The sequence below is a fragment of the Chenopodium album genome, chromosome 4 (genome assembly GCF_948465745.1).
Source record: "Chenopodium album chromosome 4, dcCheAlbu1.1, whole genome shotgun sequence".
NCBI classification, from domain to species: domain Eukaryota; kingdom Viridiplantae; phylum Streptophyta; class Magnoliopsida; order Caryophyllales; family Amaranthaceae; genus Chenopodium; species Chenopodium album.
In genome coordinates, this window is record NC_137837.1 from 33,116,053 (window position 1) to 33,138,705 (window position 22,653).

The window sequence follows — 22,653 nt, forward strand, 5'->3', positions numbered from 1 at the left end:
AGCTGGAAAATCGCGTTTTAACCCTCTTCTTTCTGATTTCATTCTCATATTTTCGAAACCCAATTTTCATGCTCTCCTCTCTCTCCTCACAAACCAAAACCCTAACCTTCAAATTTCACCCATTTCTCATAAATTCTATTGATTTTCCTTCAAATCCATAAAAAAATTTTACTCTACTCACAAATTCACCCACTTTCTCTTTCCAAAATACCCAAAAATCCCCCATTTTCATGGTTTGCAAGCTTCATTGAAGGTGGTGCTCTTGTAGGCTCTTAGTGGAGTTCAAGCTTCTACAAAGTGGTATAACTCTAAATTTTTCTATTTTATTACTTAATTTCACTTGTTTATGCAAAACTTTTAGTTATTAAACATGAATTCGCTTGAGTGAATTGCATGTTATTTTGGTTTTCTTTGTGAAGGATTTGTTGGTTATTAGTGTGAAATTTAGTGATTTTGGGGACATTTTTCTTAATACTATTGTTTTGGAAGCCATTTTCATGAAATTAGTTGAGAAATTTGGTGTTTGTATTGATGATAATGCAACTAATTTCATGAGAATTGCTTGCTATCATAATGTATTTTGATTGACTGCTTTGTTTTTTATTCTTGTTGTCTTGGGCGTTATATTTGTGTGGTTAGTTGTTAGCACTAACCCTTTTGCAGATTGTTGAGACTTGGGTTGTTGTTGTTGTTTTCCAATTGTTGGTTGAGTTCGAAGGTAGTTCTCCTTTTGGTTGGGTTATTTGTATTGCTTGAGCATAATGAGAAAAAGAAAGAGTAGAAAGGAGCCCAGCTTAAGGGTTAAGGAACCGAGTACCCAACAAACTCAAGCTCAAGGACCTAATGTTCCCCCTAGATTGAGATTCTCGAACAAGGTCCATGCTACGTTCTTCAACGACCTTCACAGACGAAAGTTAAATCCCTCCAGGAACTATGATCAACGCTCCATTAGAGCTTTGGGGATTGACGACGATATAAGGTCGCTCCTTGAAAACTTGGGGATGAGTGTGTAACACCCCGTTATTTTGAACCAAGGTTTTACGAGCATTATTCACTAATACTTTGATTTTTATTCAAATTTCGAATTTCTAATAAGTTATTATTAATATTTTGATATTATTGTTAATAATACTATTCCCTAGCCAATTACACCCTCAATTAATCTCTTTCAATTACCAATTAATTGCTGTCCAAAAACACTTGATATTCCCTAGCCAACTTTTTTTTTGTTACCCAAAGCAAGGCTTGTTGAACGTGATTTTTGCTTCACTTTCACAACAATTTTCCTTATTATATTCCCTCAAAATTTAATGTATTCATCAAGGGTTTTCGTGGGTATATTGCTGTTGTTTTTCCCCTCAAGTTCGAGCACCCAATTGTCCTTAAGAACACCAAGGAACACAGGGTAAATAGAGCTTTGTTTGGACGTTTTGGTGGGCAATCCTTGCTGCACCTTAATCTGATTTTTATTGCCTTCACTTAAGAGGTAACTAAAACTATTCCAAGCTTTAGAAATCATGGCTAGGATAGGTTGAGGCTAGGTGCAAATTTGAGTTGAATAGATTAGAGGTTCGTTGTAATTCAAGGTGCTAGAATTAGTATATTGGTCGTTGTTCTGTGCGTGAGAAATGAGGGCTTATTATTCATTTTTATTGCTGGTTTTTATTCTTGATAATCATGCCTAGAAGTAGTATATATATTAAGGTTTGGTTCCATAAATTATTGTTGTGTTTTAGTGGTTTTGAAGCATGTTATACACCCTAATGCTCATCGAAATTGCTGCTGTAATTGTTGTCGTGCTGTTGTGGGTTTTGTTGGGGTTTGGTGAGTCCGACTCACCGCGGAAACAACCCCGACCCAAGGAACCACTCGCAATTAATAAAACCATAAAGCATAAATAAATAATCACAAAAAAGGAAGAACGAATCTTACCCTCGAAGCGAGCTTCGCCCTTACAAAAACGGGCTCTTACTTGAAATCTTCGAGCACCGCAAGCGCCGTGCCTCCAACGGTATCCACCTACAAAGGACGAACACGACTTTAAGGTCCGCTACCTTGGAGTTAGCAAGATCCGACCAAAACCCGAGTGTTATTAAAGTTTAAGAGTTTTCCCCAAAATATGGAATGCTCTTTCTAACACCCACTCAAGCAAAGAATTCTCAAGCTATGCCATGACTATTTATAAGGAAGTATGCCTTGTGAATTTCACACATCTTTCAATGTGGGACTTTTCACAAAAAGATCCCACATGGAAAGATTGGTGAATTCAACCCTTAGTTAAATAATTAAAGGAACAAGTAACAAGTGTCACATGGTTAGGTGTGGACCACTTTCTCACTTGGTCCCCAAGGCATTTCACATGCAATGTGAACTAACCATGTGTCACCCAACCTTGAGCCCCAAGTTGGGTTCGGTTGGCCCATTTTATTTTGGCCCGTGTCCATGACCCATCAACCCGGGTCCACGGCCATTGCCACATGTGTCGCCACCGTGGCGCGCCGCAACCATGGCGTTGCCACGTGGCACGCTGCCACTTGGTGGCTGGCACTAGGTGGCTGCCAATGTGGCGGCTGCCAACGTGGCGGCCACGTGTGCTGCCACATGACGTTTTGCCATGTGTGCTGCCACGTGGCATGCTCCTATTAGGCATGCATTCCTAGCCTTTTGCGTGGCTAGGATTTTACTTGTTACTTGATGCATTTTCCCGTCTCGCCAAATCCTAAATTTTGGCTCGACATTTGAGATTCTCCGACGCTCGGTTTCGACGCTCCAAGCTCGAATTTCCGACGTCTAAATGTTTAACACTCGGGCGACGAATTAATTTCTTCCGAATTAATTTGTCGAGTCAGTTCGTATATTTTGCTTGGGTGTGACCCGAAGAGTTCAGTCAAGATTAAGCTGTAATATTAATTATATTAATATTACTGATCGGAAGCGGCCTCCACCCAGGCATTCCAATCACTTGACCTTGCTGAATATATTAGCTTTCTAATAATTCTGAACCTGCTATCAGAATAATACACTTGTTCGAAGGACACAATTCCTTTCAGGTTTACAGCTCTATTTTTCCTAGTTTTTGGTTGATTTGGTACCAATGTTTGTGTAGAATCATGTTAGGTATATTCCTAAATGGTTTACTCATGTTTAAATAGAAGATATGTCTTGAATTTAAGCACTAGAATCCTCAAATTGCTGCTGCTATAATCAATGAAGTTGCCATGTACTTCTACAACCCTTAAGCATGGTATTTACTTGTTTTATAGGCCTTTATTTTTTATTTATAATTAGGCATCATGTTAGGATTATCTCCAAGTAAAATTATCATGTTTTGGGGTATGCTTTGCTGTGATTATATGCCTAAAACTAAGCAAGGTGTTGCTGCCAGGTTAGTTTGTGAGCTGCGTGAATTGAGTGGTTTTAAGTGATGTATTACATAATATTTATGCCTAATCTTGTGTCTATTCTGATCTATGGTGTTTTTAAAATGTGTATGATAATGGGCTAAGGTTAATTGTGAGTTTAAGGTTGGTTTGGGGTGAATTTGTTTTACAATGTGCTGCTGTAGTTCTAATTAGGGGCTGCTACTTTGTCATGTTGTTTTTACCCTGTTAAAGTCATGAATTTAAGCCTTTATTGTATGTATATATTGCCTGATATGTGGATTAATATGTCATGGTTTTATTTTATCATTTTGGTATGTTTTGGGTGTTTTTATGAAGCGTTTAATACGTCGTGTAGTGTCTACCATTTTTGGTCGACGTCGTTGTGCTTTTAAGTAGAATAACACTGTTTTTAGCACCGCTTCGCCAAGGGTTGTGTACGGAGTGTATTGTCATATTTTGTTATAATTAGCTTCGCACCCAAATCCAGACAATAAGAGTGACACCTTGTTATGATATATAAATTATTTTTTGTACACTTTGAAGAATTTTGAAGTTAAACTCTTTTGAAGGATTTTTGTTGAAATTTGGTCTTAGAAGTAAAGACCTGCAATATTTTAAGTTGGGGTTGATGATCCCTAAATGTGTTTGGATAATTTTGAAGAATTATTTTTACTGTTTTATTTGATTCGTGAGTGTAAGACAACCATTGGGCTGCGGAATTCAATGGTTGAAACATGCCAACATCTTGGGCTGCGGAATTCGAGATGTAATTTTCTAGGTTAATTGTTGTCGTCCGGAACTACTCGGGCTGCGGAATTCGAGTAGGAAAACTGGGAGTTTGGCCATTCTCAGACACAGACGGCTGCGAAATCGTCTGTAGGTTCGCCCTAACAAACCTTTGATGGTGGGCTGCGGAATTCACCGGAGTTCATATTTTATATGCTTACCTCACTATGTATCAGTTTTCGAAAAGTTAAAATTCTCTATTTTAATATTATTACGCTTTTGAGAAGGTCTTCCTAAGTCAAGTCAAGAATTTTCTAGATCTCTTTAAAGAACCTTTATAAGTGTTAATTATTGTTTTTATGAGTTTATTGCTTATGCTTTGGGTGCTATTTATTCTTACTCCGTAATCATGTGGTAATATAATTACTTTGTTCAATATACATGTTTATTTTGTTTTGTATTGTAATCAGGTTGCATGTGTTGACTTGGATTCCTATCTATGTATCTTATCATGTTTATCTTGTCTATATTATGAAGTTGTTGCTTGACATGTATATATGTTGTATTAATTGTATGTATGCTTCTATGCTTTACTCTATGCTTAGCTTTGTGTTTCTACAAGTTTTGGGAGAACTACTAGTTACTCTCCACTGATTGTGGAACCTAAATGTTATTTGCAGGTGAAGAGTAGCGTTTGTTGAGTCTGGGCTGAGAGCATAGTGTTTAGGTTGTTCCCAAGGAGTTTTATCGACTATCTTTTGATGTCTTTACCTCTCTTTATGAGATTGCCGAATTTGAGGTTGTTCTGCCTCGTTTGAAGTTTTATTTGATCATTTGGGATTTCTTTCTCTTCATTATTTCTATTTCAGTTATTTATTTATTTTGTTTATTTTTTAGTATCCCTTAGAGTGACATTCCGTTTTGACGTTATTTCCGCTAACGTCTCGCCTTCTATTTTAGACGGGGTGTTACAGAGTGAGTTCATCAAACATCAATTCCGAACTTATAAGCAGCCCACCTTCGAATTCTTGGCCTCTTTTGAAAAGGAGCCTCTTGGGAACGACTTCCAAATTTCCTTCCAACTGTTCAACAACAAGCACACTATGACTCTTAGTGATCTTAATGTATTGTTGGATTTGAACCCCGAGGCGGACCTCCTTGACCCTTCATTGAGCCTGTTCCCTGAGTACGATGCATTTAGATGGTGGCAAACGATTACCGACTTTGAAGAGTTCAACACCAAGTATTCGGTGGCCAACCATATTATCCACCCTGTGCTCCGTATTCTACATCCCATTCTGGGGTTTGCGGTGTTTAGCAAGCAGGACTTGAGCAAGCTCTCGCATGAGGAGCTATTTACTTTGTGGGTTGCCACTAGGGAGGAATTGAAAGGGCAGCTCAATATGGGGTACTGGTTCGTCGTGTGCTACGAGGCAATCAAGTTGGGCCACAAGACAGGAGAAATTGCCCTCGGTGGGATGATTACAAGGATTGCCAAGAAGCTCAACTATGAACGCTTCTTCCCCTCGTGCACTCAAGTTGGGGCCGACAAAGATCTATTCATCGACATATAGCAGATGAGAAGGTCAGGGTTCCTCCAAGGAATTTCAGATGCCAACAATTTTCATGCCTTGATAGTTGACAGAGAGCACCATTGTATCTTGCCATACCCCAGCCGTACAACCCTGGAGCAGAACACAAGGAATGTATGGAAGATTCCGCGAGATAATGGTGTGCTACCTACTTCTCTGGGTGGCGTAAGGAATATGGAAGTCGGCCCACAACAGCAGCAACAACAACAGCAACAACAACAACAGCAACAACAACAACAACAACAACAGCAACAACAGCAGCAACAACAACAGCAGCAACAACAACAACAGCTACAACAACAACAACAACAGTAGCAACAACAACAGCAGCAGCAACAGCAACAACAACAACAACAACATCATTAGCAACAGTAGCATCATCAAGGCATGAGTAGCCTTGAACAACAAATGATGAGCATGCAACTTGGCATGCAGAGCGTAATGGAGAACCAACAGGGTATGTTTATGCAAACCCACGCTCTTTCTGGTGCGGTCGTGGATAGGGGTGAGGTCACCCCCCGGTAAATTACCCCTATTGGCCACCCAACAAGGCCCGGTCCCTGGGTGGCAGGGATCACAACCTACTTGGCCCTATTGGCAAGGGCCCTCCTCCCACGGTGTTTCCCGGGTAGACTACCCGACGGAAAACGGGTACGACTATCGTGCCCCCGGGGGAGCGATTTTAGGGGTGACCCCAACTATCCATATGTCGACCCTACCCACCCTTCCCCTCTTCAGCTTCCCGCCCCTTTCGACCAGTTGCTTCAATGGCAACAAGACCTCTTCCGAGGTCACTATAGTTGACCTCCAGGTTACTCTGGTGGTTGGGACCCACACGGCATCCCTTCGGACGGTTTCTCTTATGACACCGAGGATGATGGAGATGATGACGAAGCCGGCCCTAGTGGCCACTAGCCCCCCCTTGTTCTTTATTTCTCCCCTTTGGCCCCTCCCAATGTTTTAATTTGGCGCACCGCGGACGGTGCATTGTTTTAGTGTGGGGGGTGTGTAAGAGGCAAAGGGATGTTTTTTTTTATAGTGTGGGGGAAGGCTTGTCATCATGCCAGTGTGGGAGGGATTTCATTGTAGGTGGTGGAGCTCTCATGGTTCGATTGGCTTTATCATGTTTTGATGTTGATTTATCTACTTGATTGTGATGATTATGTCCCTTGTGATTTTGATAAGTTTTTGCTAATGAATTTTCAAGTATTTGTGTAGGTGATGGCGCTCCCATGAGGAAAAATCCAAACTCCCGATAGTCCAAACTTCCCTTAATCCAAATTTCTTTTAGTTTATTTTATTTTATTTCTATTTCTTCATTATGTTTAAATTCTTAGTTCTTTCTTTGATTTTTAACTTTTTTATTTTATTTTTGTTTCATCTCAGTCGTTTCTTTCATTTTGGCCCACTTTTGAAGCTTGAAAGCGGAAACGAAGGAAGTCAAAGGGCAATTCGAGCCCCCATCGGTGAGATTGCATAATTTATCTTGTCTTCATTTCAATCGGCATTTGGTGAGACCTTTCCTCTCTTTTATTTTCTTTTTTCTTGGGTGTTTAGCTTAGGTTTAGCTTAGGAAGAAGTTGAATGGTTCGAGGATGTTTGCTTTTGGTTCTAAGGAACCTAGGATCGTTGATGTTGTTATCGAATGATCACTTGTATGACGATTGGAATTTAATTGAATTATATGCCTCGTATGTGAACCTTTTTGATTTCTTCCTCTTTCTTTTGTTTAGTTTTCCCCTTTTTGTGTTACAAGCATAATTATGACAATTTGAAATGATTTTTGATGTGTAATTTGCTCACTCTTTTGGATTGGTTTGCCTCGATGTGTCTTTGAATGCTTATCTTCCTAGTTAATGAGGGTTTGCACGGTTTAGAACTTTTGAGGACGTTTGAACCCCTAGTTCACGGGAAAGTGGTAAGATGGTGTTTCTCTTTATGGTGGATAGGATTCCCTTGGTTAGTACTTGCTATATTTCTTTTCCCGTGTGAGCGTCATTTGTTCTAGCCTTCATCATTCTTGTGAGCGGCACTTAGGATCCTTAACTATGCATGTCTTAATCTTTGTGTTGGCGTCTAGCATCCAAGATCGTGACCATATGACTCTAGAGGAGAAAGAGGGCATTTCTTCTCATTTTTCTTTGTTTTCTTTGTGTTTTATTACAAATTTGGTTTTCATTTTTACATTCACCCTCTTTCTAACCAATTTGAGCCTTATTTCCCCTTTCTTGGATTAGCCATATTACAAAACTATCGATCTATGTTCTACTAACCCTTGTAGTTAGTGAAGCATTGGCTTGTGAGGTTCGAGTTTGATAATGTTGAAATTGAGCAAGAAAGTTGTGTAATTTGATTCAAATAAGGTTTTGAAAGGTTATTCATGAAAAGAGTACGCAAAAAGGCTTGGCAAGAAAGTTGAGACTCATGAAACCAAGCAAAAAGAAAAAAAAAATGAAAAAGATTGAAGTAATTTGGTGTGGTTTGTTTTGAAAGGTTGTAAGTTTGAAGAATAGGTTCAATTCTTAGGATGTTCATGAGAGATGGCCACTATTACGCTTCACTTAGGAATTGCCACCAAAATTTTTAAATTGATTCCCAACCATAACCCCTAGCCATGACATTACAACCCTACTTAAAACCCTTGGGTTCTAGAGGGGCGTGATCAAAGAACGGTGGAGGGAGATAGATTTCAACCCTATGGAGAGAGTATGCATAGTTAAGATGTCGGATGACCTTATGATTCCACATAAAATTTTCTTTTTCCGGTTCCCTCGAGGAACCATGAGGAGCTAGCTAGGGGATGAATTGAAGCTAGTGGAGAGAACGCGGACCGTCTTGGTTGGGGCTAGGGCGGAGAATGAAATCATTAGTTCTCTACGCTTAGCTTAGGTTTGTCTTTTTCAACCTTGAGAATCTTGGAACGTGTTTTCCCTCTTTGAATTGAGAAAGATAAGTATTCTTTGGTGCATTTATTTGCAAATGAGTCCAAATTGAGCATTCCATTACCTTGAGGTTTGATTGGTTTTGCCAAAACCTTGTCATGTTATGTTTGTTATGTTTGTCTTTTTGTTTCGGTTTTCCTTGCTTGAGGACAAGCAAGAGGCAAGTGTGGGGGATTTTGATGAGTGGCATTTATGCCACTATTTTATTCTTTTTCTCTAAGGATTCTCCCCTCATTTGCACTTGTTTGACCCTTTTTCTAAGCATTTTTACTTAGTTTTGCTTCCTCTTTTCTTTTCTCCCTTATCTTCCCTTCTCTTAGTCTTCTCGCTTTGTTTTTATTTTGATTGCCATGCTTTGGTTTTGTAGGTATTATTGTGGGGAATAAATTTCAAGCGTCAAATCCCTAGCTTGAACCCCACTGTGATCATACACTAAAGTACGGTGGCGTCCAAAAGGGAAGAAGATAGAGCAAAAGGGTCGCCAACAAGTTTTAGGAACTTGTAAACCGTTCACAGGGTGAAGGTTACACCCCTTAATGATCCAAGAGATCGTCAACTCCATAAGGTCTAGAACCAAATAAGGGTTCGGGATGAAGGTACAAATTAAATCCAACCTAAAAGAGATTGAACCTGCCCTAATAATAGGCCTCTACTTTATTCTGATCGTATTCATGTGCGCTTTCTGACTAACATGCAATCAATAGGACTAACCATTAAACCTGTTTATCTATGTTGGTTGAATATTAATGCACAAACAAAACTATTATTGGCGATCACTTGAATTTATAATCATATTAACCCTAACAAGATTATTAATTATCTTATTAAGCGTGATTACAAGTATAGATTCCCTTTAAACATGCATAAAAGGCGCGATCAAGCAATAAATAAATATATCGAGCAACATAATAAGTAATCATAAATAATAATTATAATCACCAAAACAATAATCATCATAATAACAATCATATTAATCATAATCATGTTAATAATAATAATAATCATTATAAAAATAATAAAATTATAATCATAATCAAAATAATTATAAAAATAATCATAAATCATGTTAAAGCATAATAAAAATAGCAAGATCCTAGGCATGATACTAAAAAGATTATTAACAAACCCTAGCATGTCACTAAGCAATAAAAATCAAATCTTTAACAATAATATGATACTAACAATCATAAATATTAGGAAGAACATAGGAAGCATCGCAGGAATCATAATTAGCATATTTGATATTATAACCTTTTCCCTAAACATGATACTAGGAATATCATAATAACAATATAAACATGATTTCTATATCATAATATCAATAAAAACCATTAAAACACTTACTTTGATGCTTCGTACCTCTTTCTAATAACAAAATACACAAGTTAGTAACTTCAAGGAAAATAATAATCAAAACAATTAAATTAAATAATTTAAAGAGAGATTTGGGACCAAACCCTCAGAAATTAAACCTTTCACGTCTAGGGCAAAGGCAACTTCGAATATGGTTAGGTGTTTCTAGATCTAATAAATGCGGGATTTTGTATGTAAAAAGCAAGGTTTAGAAAAAGGGAAATAGAGAGATGGATGAATGATTAAAGAAATCTTAATGAGAATTAGCGAATGATTAAAGAGAATGAGAGAGAATTGAAAACTGGTTGTCGGTGAATATAATTGAAAGGCTGGTTGTTGATGAAAATTGGTGAATAAAAATAAGAATTGATGAAATCTGGTTCTCAAAAACGAAGTTTTAATACGTTATTTTTAGAGAAAATCAGCCAAAAATATAAAATTAACAAAACAGAGTCTGGCTCACGCAAAACGAGATTGGCGCCAGGCTCCAACACTAGCGCCAGGCACCAATGGCTGGCGCCAGGCCTAGATCAAGGCGCCAATGCCTGATGTCAGGCGCCAGGCTTGTTTTTGACGCGTTTTCGAAAATCAGATAAGTTTGCCGTACTGGAGGATAAAATCGTATCTTTTCCTTGAAAATGCTTTTTGATTTTAATTAAAACTCTGAAAAGTCAACAAAAGTCAATTTATCAATGCTAATTGAATTAGGAATGATAAATCATATTAGGCCCTCCCCTAGATCATTGGGCCGTATATAAGGCTCAAACAGGGCCCAGTTTAGTAAATTGGCCATAACTTCCTCAATATTCATCGGAATTGGGTTTATAATATATCGTTGGAAAGGTCTTTGCAAGACCTATCCAACTACACTACTATTGGACCCACATCATGGACCAACCAAACTGGATTGGCTGTTTTCTTAAAATAAGTTTTCAAAAACAAAGAGAAGAGAAAAGAAATTAAAACTATCCGCAACACTAGACTTTCCACACTTTCACTTCATTCGATTATGATTTGATGTGAAAGGTACTCATCACCGGTTTGGTTTTGGGGAGACACAAATGGGTGTCTACAGAAGCCCCCACTTTGACTGAGTTTGGAGAAACGCAAGTTTCGAAAACAAAAGTCAAATTATCGATAGGGACGGAGAATGATTCAGAACGTTCTGCGATCCTAAATCACTATTGTAACGCCGATACCTGCAAACTAGCGTTAGACACAAGGCAAAGCCAAACCGCCATGTCACTTCGGTAAAAAGAGGGGACAGTAAAATTAATACGAAGTAAATGGGCAGTTAGACACAAGGTAAAGCCAAACCGCCATGTCACTTCGGTAAAATCAAACTGACAGATCGGATCTCAACACGTGTCCCACTCATGCAAATGCGATTCCCGCCCCCAAAAAAAATATAGAAGAGAAGAGAGCACTTCAGCGGGAGTGATCGAAAATCCTCTCTGCAAGATCGTCATTTCTCAGACTTCAGCGGGAGTAATCGAAAATCCTCTCTACAAGTTCGTCATTTCTCAGATTTCAGCAGGAGTGATCGAAAATCCTCTATGTAAGCTCGTCATTTCTCAGACTTCAGCGAGAGTGATCGAAAATCCTGATCGAAAATCCTCTCTACAAGCTCGTCATTTCTCACACTTCAGCGGGAGTGATCGAAAATCCTCTCTGCAAGATCGTCATTTCTCAGACTTCAGCAGGAGTGATTGAAATTCCTCCCCGTGGGCTCGTCATTTCTCAAGACTGGAACCAAAGTCACCATACAATTATACGGCAACAGACTCAACAATAACAGCACCTGACCTCCCAAGTCTCCATGGCGTATCAACACCCTAGAGACTTGAGGGGTTAGGAGTGTGCAGGTTAATTTAGCCAGACGACCCGTTGAGTCATGGCCGATAAAGCTACACGCTCAGAACAGCTGGCATGTAAAGAACCTCACGCCATCTCTTAAGAGGCTAGTTGTAGGGGATAGCTCCTGCTGAGCTATTCCTTCCAGCAGGGCTCAGTTAAGAAGAATGTTCCTACAAGCAGAGTGTCGGCATGAGTGACCTCATACCACCTCTTGAGGGGCTAGTTGTATAGGATAGCTCCCGCTGAACTATCGCCCTACCCCGCGGGTGCGCACTCACTGTCGAGAAAGCAATTAAAGACGAAGGAGATGGTACGCCTATAAATAGAGGGTAAAGTAGAACGGAAAGGAGGTGAGACACTCAAGTCATTATATTTTTTACATCTTTCTAAGTACATTTTCTATCTCTAAACACTCTCTAACTTAAGCTTCAAAGGGGGGTTCCTTAAGCCACCCCCAAGGGCAGTTTACATGTGCTGCCTTATGTAGGTAGTTGACGGGACCCAGTTCACCCACCAGAACCCTTGGATCTACACCTGGAACATGTATAAACACGTTTTAGGCCTAATTAGTAATCGGACAAGGCTCTAAGACAACTTGGTCTGAAAATGGGTTTCAAGTTACTTCATAATGCTTTTCATAGTCCATAAACACTTCAACTTTGATCTAGCATGAAGAACGGGTTTTTGTAACATCATCGCACTTCATTTTTGGGACAAGAGGCCAAAAGTAGGTGTCTACAGTTTCCCTAGTTAGCCCTATTCCCCATGTTCAGCCTTTAAACAGTTTTGCTTGGCTTGATGACATAGCTGACATGAATCGATTTGACCATTATGTAGTGCGTGGTGGGAATGCTGATACTTCTTCCCCTTATCCCTCTCTAGTCGCTAATTTAGGCTGGATGGCTGAGTCTCCCAGTGAGCGCGCCTTCTACGATTGTCAGCCTACTTATGTGGTTAAATCCGTAGAAGAAGGGAAATCTAACTTCTTTTTGGATGACAAATGCCATGGTCCCAAGAACTGCGTGCTAGATTCTCATTGGCGTAAGGATGCCAAGAAGTTGGATCTTACCTCTACAGGGTAGAAGTTTTATGGGTTTGGCCGGGGCTATGAGTTAGTCTTGTCGGCTGAGGGTGCTAATTTATCTGCACCTCCTCCTGGTCATATTGCAGTTTTTGCTTCCCAATTGGACTTGGGCTTGAGGTTTCCTCTTGACCCCACCCTGGTAAGGTAATTCGTGCTTTCAATCTCTGCATTTCTTTGCTGCACCCTGCTTCTTTGCACACCTTGATATGCTTGCTATGGTTTTTAAGGTTTTGGAGATATCCTGAGTCTCTTCACTTGTTTAAGTCTTTGATGAGCCTATAAAGGTCTGCTTCTGGCTCTGATTCTAGGTGGTACTATGTAGATCTTAAGGAGGGTAGGGTTGTCGTACTTAAAGCTTGGTCGCTTTAGGGACTGGACTGGAAAGTTCTTTTGGGTTAAAGTACCCTCCTCTTTTGCTGTGCCATGAAACTTTTGAGAAATCCGCACTAATATGGTGGGGGTTACTATTTCTCCCTCTAAGTTTTCTCATGAGACTGAGGCTTTTGATGCCTTGCAGGGAGCGGGCATAAGTGATGCAAAGTTTCCTAAGATCTAGCTTCCTCACTCTCTGAACATTGTAGGCAACGAGCAGCTCTCTGCTATGCGATTGTGTTATACTCATCAGTCTGGTAAATATTGCTTTTCCTTTTTGCATATTTTTCTAAGTGTTTTTCTCCTTTTTGATTTTGTCCGCGCTACCCGCTTACGCTTTTTTTTATCCTCCCTTTTTCCTATGCTGTCTGGTTTTCAGGTTATGACAAGCTTGATAGGATCATTCTCATGCTGGCTGATAATTGGAAGGACCCTCTCACTGCTACCCCTGATAACCCTCCAAAGCTTTTTAAGACTCATGAGGTCTATGCTGGCTCTTTGAAGAAAGAGATACACTAGCTCCCGTTTAGTTTAGGGCTGTCTTTGGCACTATGATTGTTGCTGATCGAGCAGGGTCCAGCCGTGCCGAGGTTGAGCCTTCCTCTTCGACTATTGGGAGCCGGCGAGAGACTCGGCCAGCTGCTAGGGAAATTGCTTCAGAGTCTGAGGCGTTAGTGGCGCAGGATGCTTCTCCTAAGAAGCAACCTGCTACGGCTTTCGGCCAGGTGGCACCCTGAACCTCTATGGCAAATGAACCACAAAATCAAGCTTTTGATGATTTGAAAAATAATGTTGATGATTTCGCTGATAGTGTTCTCAAGTTCCCCCATTGAGGGAGTTAAGACTACTACTGTGGTGGGTGGGGAACCCACAAATTTTACTTAGGATGTTTTGTTCTCTTCTATCGGCCTCGACGCTAACGTTGCGGCCAAGGACGTCATCGCCCCCCTATAATACTACTTTCGAGTTTCTGCTCCTGATGAAACTATTATAGAGATTCCTAAGATTCCACCTTTCCCTTCTGGGTTGCGAGGTCGCCTGCGGAGTGTTAGCAGGGGTGGGCACTCTCAACCTGGGAGTACTCACAAGCAGGATCATCCAGTTATAGATTTGGAGGATGATCATGTGATGTCTCCCATGGATAACGCTGATCAGCCCGCTACCAAGAAGGCTCGAACTTCCTCTGCCCTTTATCCTTTCGCTTTTCACTCTGCCAACATTGGGCTTCTGGGTGAGCATGCAGGTAGGGAGGCTGGCATTGAGAACTCCAGCGAACTTAATCGTTTCGTTCACCAGTTCTTAGGTAATGCTTTTGAGAATCCGCTTTCTGTGACCTAATTCTTTACTAGAGGCACCTTTTGTTCTACTTGATCTATAAAGGTCTCTAAGGTGCCTATTGATGCTACGCTCCGGCCCCTGCTTGAGCTGTTTGAATGCTCTTTTCCTTCCTTCTATGAATGTCATGGCTAATGAGTCCTTGTTTGTGGACAACCCTTAGAATGGCGGCACTTAAGGATATCGTCTTACTCAGGGAGTTCGCCTCCCTGCTGACTCTACCAGCAGCTCAGTCAGCCACCTTGTGGCCACTGCGTGCCATGATCTGCAGAAGGTCAGCTTTTCCTCTTAACCGTTCTTTTTTAGATTTGGCTTCCTTTTCCTGCTTATTCACTTATTTGTGCCTTAGCTTATTTTTCGCACTTTTTTGTTTTTACCTTAGCTTATTTTCGTCTCTTTGCTTGTTTGCAGCTCGTCAAGTCTGTTGGCGACTTGTCCAATGCCTTGCTTACGGTGGAGAAGGAGTCTCAAAACCAAGATCCTTTACCTAGAAGGAAAAGGAGACCCATCAGGCTCGTTCTAAGAGGGATGCGATGGCCAGTGAGGTGACTCCCCTGAGATAGAGGGCGGAAGCCCTGCAACAACTTCAGCTGGGAGAATTTCAACTCTCTAAGACCAAGTTAGCTTACTTTGAGGAACAACTGAGGACCTCTCAGGCCAGAGTGCAAGCGTTGGAGGCAGAGATGGCTGATATGTGAGCTACGAAAGTGACTGAGCTTGAGGCTGCTATGAAGGAGGCACTTAGGTCTTTTGTGCTTTCTCCTGCTTTTGCCAAGCTTCTTGCTGATCTCCATGATGGAGGGTAGGAGGCCACGACCCGCTAAGTGAGTGGTCTTTATGGTGAGTGTGAGGAGCAGCAGGCTCATTTTAATGCCTTCAAGGCAAGGGTTGAGGCGTCTAGGGAGGCTGGCCTGTTTGATTTGCCAGCTACTCATCCTCGTGTTGCTAACTGCAGAGTCCCTAACCATGCCATGTTGAATTTGGAGGTACCTTTATACATTAATATTGCTGAAGCCATTGGGGTGGAGACTTTGGCTAATGAGCAATAAAGGTTTTGGCTGCTGTCTCCCCCTTACTCCAGCGGGTCATCGAAGTTTCCTTCCCCAAGGTCTATGGTCACTAGGTAGCTTTTATTATCATCTTTGGGGTGTATAGCTGCCAAAGATTGTATTTTCTGTGTGTCTGTCTTATAACATTTCATTTTCTAACTGCTGGGCTTGTCCAGGTTAACTTTGGATTATGTATTTCTTTAGTTGACTTACTGCATGTTTCCTCCACCTGGTGGATGAAGGTTCAGCTTTATGGATATTGTAGTTTTCCTGCTGGATGTTTGCACTGTTTTAGTGGGCAGAGGTTAGTGCACGCACTTGATAACTTTCCTTTTATTTTGCTTACTACTTATCTTGCTGCTTGCGTATTAGCTGGGACATGTCGCTGAGCAATTGTGTAGTAGCACCTAAACCTTAGTTCAGCGGCCCCTTGTCGTACCAGGTGAAGCCTCGTAGGTTGGGCTTTCCTGTTTCTCTTACTCGAATGTCTTTTTGTCTTAGATTCTTGATTTAGCTGCATGAGGCTTTCTCGTTTCTCAGCCTTTTTACTGCACTTAATGGGGATTTGTTGTGTTTATGTCTTTTATTTTCTTTATGACAAAGACTTATGTACTATGTCCTCTACTTAGTTCTTGTAGGGACTTGCTTGCATACTGTTTAGCTTGTTTGGCTGTAGCTTGTTTGGGTATCGTTCTGGCCATTCTGCTATGACTTATTCATGTCATTCAGCTTTTTGGCTACTTGCTTTTATGTTATTCATCTTGTTTTGCTGTGACTTGCCTATGTCATTCAGCTTGCTTTGTTGTGACTTATTTGTGTCGCTCAGCTTGTTGCGCTGCGACTTATTGTTTTATGCCTCCTACTTATTTTTGTAAGGGCTTATCAGTTGTCCTCTACTTCTCCTCCCCGCAAAGGAGGTGAGCTGGGTGGGACTAAGAGAACCTTAGTGTTACTCGCTCAGCCCATCTTTTCGCATTTCATTCATCCTTCCCTGCCCAAGTTGAACATGTCAGACCTCCCACTCAGGTGTCTCCGAGGTGGTGCCCTGTTTTACTTAGAGCAGGTAAGTGGAACTCTAGGGAAGGGAGCTCTTTTCTGCCTAATGTTGTTCTGTTGCACCATCTTATGGTCCTTTCTACTTTTACACTAGTATGGCTTTTTTTGCATTTTAGTGTATTATGCTAAAGCATATAATATTTTAAACAAGTTTTCGCAATATACTCCTCACGCATAGGCTTGAAATGCCTTATTAACATGATACAGGCAAAACAATTAAATGAAGTTGCTTGAACTACCTTGATTAACATGATACGGGCTAAACAAGATTCTTGCATAACTAAAGTAAAGCTCTCCAATTTCTACTCAGCTACTTGCTTTCTTAAACAAAGTATTTCTTTAACACATCAACATTAAAAGTATTTCTTAAGACCTGACCATCTTAATCTGCGAGGAGGAAAGCGCTTGGTCCCACCTAGGTCTCCGGATAACAACTCTCGATGCCTGACTCTCTTGTTGAAAGCCTTTGAAATTCTGCTCTTTTGGGCTTCCAGCTTGAGAGCTTCTTTTAGCCTCATCTCTAGCAAGAAGTCCAGCTCCTCCAGCATGCGTCTTTCATTTCCTTATTGCTCGAAGTGCTGAATTCTCAGATTGGGGATCTGCACTTCCACTAGAACTACTGCGTCTGCCCCATAGGCCAGGGTGAAAGGGCTTTTCCCAGTGGATTCTTTCTCGGTTGTCCTGTTGGCCTATAATACCTTTGGGACCAAGTCAGCCCAGAGGCCTTTGTGCTCTTCTAGCTTCTTTTGCAAGGCCGTTAGTATTAGATTGTTTGCGCTTCTACTTGGCCATTGCTTTGCGGGTGGCAGAATGAGGCACTTGCATATTTGGTGCCCATTTCCTCCAAGTAGTCTTTGATGGTGTCATAGTCAAATCGGCACCCATGATCGAATACTATGCACTACGGTACCCCAAACCTTGTGATGATGTTCTTCCATATATATGTGTTCTAACTTGAACTGCTTTTATGTACTTGGTAGGCTCGGCTTCGATCCACTTGGTGAAATAGTCCACTGCCACTATGAGATACTTCCTGCCCGCTGACTTAGTAGTGAAGGGTCCTAATATGTCCATTCCCAACTCAGCAAACAAGATTGGGCAGAGAATCATTGTCAGATCGTTCGCTGGATGGTTTATGACTAAGGCATAATTTTGACACTTTTCGCATTTTTTGACATATGCTAATGCATCTTGTGTTAGAGTTGGCCAGTATGCTCCACTTTTGAGCACTTCCACTCCCAAGGCCTTTCCACCAATGTAGTTGGCACATATTCCTGAGTGTGCTTCTTCCATGATATTCTCTTTCTCCCACTCAGGGATACACCTTAGAAGTGGTTTTGAGAAGCCTTTATTATTGAGCTCCCCGTTCATTACCACATACTAATTGACATCCTTCTTGACTTTCTTGCCTTGCACCACGTCATCTGGCAGCAAGCCATGAATCTTATAGGTTAGTATGTCTGTGAACCATGCTCGCTATTGTCTAATGCAGTTTACCTGCTCGCTTTCTGCAATGCTGCTCTCCTCCAGGACTTCCACCATGACTGTCCTTGTGAGGCTCTATAGGGTGGAACTAGCTAATTTTGATAATGCATCAGCTTGTTAATTTTTCGCTCTGAGGACCAAGTCTATCTTAAAATAAATTAGTTGAGCCACTAGCTCTTGCACCTTGGTTGTGTATCTTAGCATTGTGGGCTCTCTAGCCTCATACTCCTCCTTCAGCTGGCTGGCGACTAACTGAGAGTCAGTCTGTAGGTGCACTTTCCTAGCTCCCGCTACAATGCTCATTCTCAGGCCTGCTAAAGTTGCTTCATACTCTACCTTGTTGTTTGATGCCTTGAATTTGAACTTAATGGCGTACTCAAATAAATTTCCCTCTAGCGATGTTATTATGATTCCTGCTCCACTTCCTGTTTGGGCTGAAGATCCATCCACTGCCAATTTCCAGATTCCAATTTCATCCTCTTTCTCCTCGTAAGAGGCTTCTACTATGAAGTCTGATAGGGCTTGAGGTTTGATAGTTGCCCTAGGTTTAACCTCAAAATTCATATTCAGATAGCTCTATGGCCCATTTTAGGAGCCTACCTGAAGCGTCCATTTTTTCTAAGGCTTTCTCCAGCGGGTGATTTGTGAGGATTTGAATTGTGTGCGCGTCGAAGTAAGGTGTTAGCTTCCTTGCTTTCATTACCACCGCGAAAGCCAGCTTCTCTACTAGTGGGTATCTCTGCTCAGCCTCAATCAGCACGTGGCTCACAAAGTATACTGGCCTCTGTTGTTTTTGCCTTTCGACCAAGAAAACTGACACAATTTTTTGAATTCAGGCTGAGATATAAAGATATAGTTTTTCGCTTAGCTCCAGGCTTGTAGACACCTAAAAATGTCTCCCTAAAACCAAACCCGATGATGAACAACCTTCACCGGCATTATTCGTCGGGTTGAGCTAGTATTTAATCATTGGAGTGCTTAAATCCATGTTCTATCCATTACATTTCATAAACCAACCCAATTCCTAGCTCACTTCCCTAAACCATAACTTGTTTTCCTCTTTTAATGTCCACATCGCAAAACTGAGAGAAACTGATTTTTTGTTCGTTTAATTTTGATCCAATTATTATTTGTTTGGATGGAACTTGACATAAGCTTTCCAACCATATATCATAGGCCCAATTTTGATTTAAAACGAAGAAGATATGAGCAAAACACTAAACTCGGCCCAAAACCAACACCCTTCTACTAAAACGACCATATCATATAATCTTAAAATTATTTTGACCTGATATTAATTGAGCTAGAAGTAGGCTTGATAATCTTTCTTATGATATATTATATGCCTTATTCTGATTTACGGATCAAAAGTTATGATAATTTTAAAAATGCGCAGAAAAATGGAACTACCGCGCAGCAGCTAAAATGCCGCTACGCGGCAAATGATGATGTGTCACGGGGTTTATTGCCGTGACATAGTGCCTTTTTGTGTAATTCTTCCTTTTCTTTACACGTTTAATCCACCGTGTCATGGGAATATTGTCGCGCCACGGGATTTTGCACTGTGTCACGGTATAATTTTCCGTGTCACGGTGCCCATTCATTCCATGACACGGGGCTGTTCCGTGTAATTTCCGCGCACTTTTTTTTACCGTGACACGGTGTACTGTACAGTGCCATGTTGGACACTTCAGTGTCACGTTACATGTGTCGTGTCACAGAATCTTCTCGTGTTTTTTCCGCGTTAACCCTTCACGCGTTGTTACTCCCGTAGGTCAAATATTTCTCGCGTCACACCAGTTTTTCCCGCGTCACTCCAGTTTCCCCCATGTCACGGTTTTCTTTGCCGTGTTGCGGTGTTCTTTGTCGTATTGAGGCAACCTTTTTTAGGGTTTTTATCTTTTTAGGTTTCCGTGTGTTCCCTCTACTCATTTTCCCTATGAATACCCCCTCCTTTCTACAGTTCGGGGCACAAAATCCTTCTCTCTTTCTCTCTTTTACACAAAAAATCATTCTCTTCTCTCTATCTCTTATATTCTAAGCCTTAAACCAATATTCCTAATTACGCCAATCTTCCCTTAAGCACTCCAAGGAGTCCATACTTAACCCGAGGTTCCATCCTTAAACTAAGGCGTGAAAGGTATAATAAACTGAAGGTTTGGACCAAATCAAATATACATTTATCTAATTTAATTTCCAATTGATTTATATTTTTTTTTTATTGAAGTTACTAAGAATTTATTCATGGTGTAGCAATTTAAAGGAACGCGCGGAATGGGAGTAATTAATTACTTTAATTACTTATTTTATTTTATATTGCTAGTATCATGATTAGGTTTATTTATTATTCAATTTGACTAACGATATTATTTTTAAATTGCTTCCAATATTAATTTTTATTATATTATTATTTTTTGATCACCATATTGCATGTTTAAAGGGAATATGTAATTGAAAATCACGCCAAATAAGATAATTTGGACGACCGGTTTAGGTTCCTTTTTAATCTTATTGTTTAATCAAGTGATCACTAATATTTTAGAATTATGTGTTGCATTAATATTCAACCAATTTAGTGTAATAATATTTGAAGCGAATTGAATCTTTGTTTGCATGCCTTTGAGATCGCAGGAATGCTTTTCACTATAAGAATCGAGTAGAGGCCAATACGGGCGAATGTGACTCCATGACTCACTTTGTACCATCAACCCCGATCCTCCTTTCGTGGTTCCGAACCATATGGAGTTAGTAATCTCATGGATTATGAATGGGGTGTAACCTTCACGGGTCAATCGCTGTTGCCTTTCTTATATGTCCAATTTATATAGTATTTTACCCCCATCCCTTGGTCATAATTAGTAGTGTTTTTGGCTCTCTCGAGCCACTTTTATTACTAATTTGTGTTTTCTAGTGTTTTCGTAGATTTGGTTAACTTTTGCAGGGATTTGCACTTTTGGAGCATTTTCAAGAGATATTATGGAGCAACTACAAGCATTGGAGAAGCACGACAAGTTTCTATAGCCCAGGGCCGGTTAAAGCCATCGAACCGGTGATTAAGGGCTTAGTATATGTGATACCGGGCCATTTGGACCAATTATTCAAGACCCGAAGAGGAAACCCAGATTGGCCGGAAGAATTGGAGCCCTATCAAAGTCCAAATAGTGGCCCGAGAGTGTCGCCCGGCCAAAGAGGCTGGCGCCCGGAGGCGTGCTTGGCCGGGCGAGGAAAGCAAGGCTGGCGCCCGAACTCGCGCCCGGCCGGGCGCGAGATTTGTATCATAGGGAAAAAGGCGCGCCCGATCGGGCGCCTGTTATTAGTAGAGGTTAATTATCGACGTTTAAGTTTGTTTTAGTTTAGGATTCTTACTTAGTATAAACACTTTTCCGTTAAGCGAGTTTAGGATCTCTTCTCTTTACTCCTTAGCTTTTAGATTAGTTTCTCTCTCTATTTAGCTTTTAGATTAGTTTCTCTCTCATATAATTTGTTCTTAACTCTATTCTTAATTCCAGATTTCTTTGGTAACAATTTCTCTTCTCTTAATCTTAGTTATTTATTTTATTCCTTTGATCATGTCTTGTTTTATTGCCTTGATTAGTTTAGTTTTTATTATGAGTGAGTAGTTTTATTTCTAGGGTATGTGGGGATCCATAAATATTATGAAGGGGTAATTTAATGCTATTAATTGTCAATGATAGATTAATTTCCTATTGATTGATTTAATGCTCTATGACTAGATTTGCGCAGATCTTTTATGCATGAGTTTAACAATATTGATTCGAGGTTCGAAAGATGAGAATTAATGTTTAGGTATAGTTTCAATAGGCAGGTTAATTTATAAATGGTTAAGTCGAGATTCGAGAGATGAGATTTAATACCGGTAAATTAATTGTGTGATTGTAATACGTAGCGAAAGCCCTTTATGATCTGATTAATGTATGCATTGATGATTGATTATTATGTTTTACCCTGGAATACTATTTATTGGTGAACCTATGCCCTAGATCCTTTTATATATTGTTTTCTCCTTATTCTTAATCTTCGTAGTTTAGTTTCCTTCGATCATTATATTTTGGTCACTTTATAATCTAGATTATATTAATTAATTAGGAATAGAAAGACTCGTTTCTCTGTGGATTCGACCTTACTTCCCTATCTACATTAGTTAGAGGATTTAGGAATTACTTTTGATTAGGGGATAGGACTTTACCCTGTCAAAATTTGGCGCCGTTGCTGGGGAACCGATTTTATTTATTTATTTCGGATTATTTCTGCAGTCTAGGTTATTTCTTTTTGTCTAAGAGAACGTTAGTTCTTTAAGGTAAGTCTCATATTTGCTTTTAGTTTTCTTTGTTTATGCCCAGGTGTTCCAGATCAGGTTACATCACATTCGATCCTGAGATCAAACGATCCTTCCATAGA